This window comes from Pinus tabuliformis, chromosome X (assembly GCF_031772625.1).
Source record: "Pinus tabuliformis cultivar Carrire ecotype Pingquan chromosome X, CPIR1, whole genome shotgun sequence".
NCBI classification, from domain to species: Eukaryota; Viridiplantae; Streptophyta; class Pinopsida; order Pinales; family Pinaceae; genus Pinus; species Pinus tabuliformis.
Genome location: NC_142308.1, coordinates 555,801,495 through 555,804,564, shown reverse-complemented (window position 1 = coordinate 555,804,564; position 3,070 = coordinate 555,801,495). Strand labels below are relative to the sequence as shown.

Below are 3,070 nucleotides of genomic sequence, written 5' to 3'. Positions count from 1 at the left end.
TTCAATGTGGTATTCTGACCTGTTCATGAAACACAATTAGAAGAACAAATCAGTTGATGTTGTTGGGTGCTAGGGCTTTTATAACAGGTGAAAATGTGAGCGGTTCCTTGTCATGGGCAGTGAGCTACTGCCGAAATTACATTTAAAAAGGAGCGGCAGAGACATTGTTTTGATTTTCAGCTTTGAATATCCAGATGGAGAACAGTTCTCAGCCACCTGGATTCTGCTTTCACCCGACGGATGAAGAATTGTTCACCCACTATCTGAAAAGAAAAGAACACACATTATAGGATTTTGGGATCAATACTCGGAAGCAAGAGGGCAGCCAGAGAAGCCATCTTCTACTCATACACAGCCTACATTAATGGTTTTGCTGCCATTCTGGAAGAAGAGCACGCTGTCTCTCTATCAAAACACCCGCAGGTATTGTCTGTATTTGTCAACAAAGTCGGCAGTCTGCAGACAACTCACTCATGGGGATTTCTCGGCCTAGAAAAAGGAGCGGGAGAGTCTGAAAATGAAGAAATTCCTGAGCAATCGCTATGGAAAAAAGGAGAGTTCGGGAAGAACGTTATCATTGCTCACCTGGATACAGGAGTATGGCCTGAATCTGCAAGCTTCAGTGACAAAGGTTTCGGGCCTGTTCCTACCAGATGGAAAGGGATCTGCCAAAATGGCACAAAATTCACTTCAAGTCAATGCAACAGGAAATTGGTTGGAGCTAGATACTTTATCAAGGGATTTGAAGCTTTATATGGGCATCTGAATCTGTCTCTATCAAGGGAATATCGTTCCCCGCGAGACAAAGAAGGGCATGGAACGCACACTCTGTCCACAGCAGGTGGGAATTTTGTGAGAAATGCAAGTTTATACGGACATGCAAAAGGGGTTGCAAAAGGAGGAGCTCCCCATGCCAGAGTTGCAACATACAAAGCTTGTTGGCCTGGCTTGTTCGGATATGCTTGCACTGCTGCGGATATGCTTGCAGCATTTGATCAAGGGATACATGACGGTGTAGATGTTTTCTCTATTTCTGTGGCATTTTTCCCTGACCCAGATTATTTTGAAGATGCAATTGCCATTGGAGCATTCCATGCAGTCCAGAGAGGAAAGATAGTTGTCTCCGCTGGAGGAAATTTTGGTCCAGAAGAAGGAAGTGTTGCAAATGTGGCACCATGGATCATAACTGTGGCAGCAAGCACTGTCGATAGGGAATTCCCTTCAATCGCTACTCTTGGAAACAAAACGACATATACAGGACAAAGTCTGTCCCAATTCCAGTTACCAAAGAACAGACTCTACCCTCTGGTATCATCAGTAAATGTCAGAGCTCCAAATACAAATGAAACTGCTGGAGAGAGGTGCTTTCTGGGAGCTCTAGATCCCAGGAAAGTTAAAGGAAAGATCGTTGCTTGCCTCAGCGGTATCAACAACAAGATTGAAAGATGAAATTTGTATTGCTTCTGTGGTAAAGATAGCGTGAATTGCAGTTTACATGGTGTGAGTTCGGCAAAAGATGTAACACGTTTCAAGACTCACAAAGGGTTTTGGGATGAAGTAGCCGAGAAATTGAAAGAAGAGACAGGAAAATGTGTATCGCCATGGAAGTTTTGTACCAAGTTCAGGACCATGAAAATAAGATACCTTGCAAAAAAGCAGAGTGGTGTTCAACACCAAAATAAACATGATGAGGAACTTTTTGGGATACTCGAGGAAATGTTTGGCAATGTTCGGAAACACAGATCAGACAACCATGGCTCTACTGGTTCAGATGTAAAGGGAGAAGCATCAGGTGGTGACACAATTTTGGTAGATACAATGTTGTCTACAGAAAGCAGGTGCATCATCAGAAACTACGTGGACCATGCGCACAACTTTTCCTGAATATGTTGTTGCTCTTGCTACAATTGTTGGATCAATACTTTTTTCTATATTTGGTGGTGTAGGTATTACTTGTTTACCTTTGGGTCTTGTCTTCTCCTTTCTTCGTCGACCAAAAGCTATCATTACTCGTGCACAGTATATCAAGGAGGCCACTGAATTAGGGAAGCGGTAGCAAAGGTAGAAAATGGCGGAAAATGTAAAGGAAGTTGAGAAGGAGCTTCTTTTTCTAGAAGAAGATGTGAAGGCTTTGGAGGAAATGTATCCTCAGGGTGAAAAGACAGAGGCATCATGGGCTTTAACAGTGCTTGGCTATTTAGCAAGATTGATACTTGGAATATTTGGGTTTATTGTTTCGGTGGCTTGGGTTGCGCACATTGTGTTATACATGTTGATCAATCCTCCTGTCACTCCCTTCCTTAATGAGGTTTTCATCAAGCTAGATTCTGTTTGGGGGCTTTTTGGAACTGTAGCATTTGCTTTCTTTTGCCTCTACCTCCTCCTTGCTGTGATAGCAGGGGCAATGGTTCTTGGCTTAAGGCTTGTTTTTATAACAATTCATCCAATGAAGTGGGGTGGAACATTGATGAATTCTTTCCTTTTCAATGTGGGGCTTATTCTTCTCTGTTCAATCAGTGTCATCCAATTTTGTTCCACAGCCTTTGCTGTGTATGCACAAGCAACTGCTGCTCAGGAGATATTTGGTCGCACTCTTGAATCCTTGCGTGGCATTAAATACCTTTACAAGTACAATGTGTTCCAAATAGTCTTTATTGTTTTGGCTGGTCTAACTTTGATCTATTATCTTGCTTTTGGTTGGAAAAAACGAAAACCAAGAGGAAGGCTACAACTCGCTAGTTAAAATGTGCAGTTCTTGAGATATCCTGTATGATGGAAGTTGCATGTTATTCTCTAGGTACACCTGCATGTCAGAATGCAGTGTAGGTATAATTGGACGGAAAGAAAGCAGAAGGAAACAGAGTTGATTGTTTTCCTTGTATTAGAGTCAGTCCATCAACAACTGAACTTGAACATGATAATTTGGGCAGGAGGCACCAAAAACCTGGCCTTTTGGTGCAGTACATGAAGAATATCCATGCACCTGTATTAAGCATACCAGCAGTGAAAGTTGCAGTCCTATTGGTGTTCAGTGGTTTTGCTTTTGCAAGCATTGCATTAACTACAAGGC

General features: G+C 42.4%; 1 pseudogene; it reads left to right on the top strand.

Moving 5' to 3' along the window:
* The first annotated feature begins 2,103 nt into the window (after positions 1-2,103).
* On the top strand, positions 2,104-2,832 carry LOC149141220 (LIMR family protein At5g01460 pseudogene; annotated as a pseudogene).
* Positions 2,833-3,070: the final 238 nt, after the last annotated feature.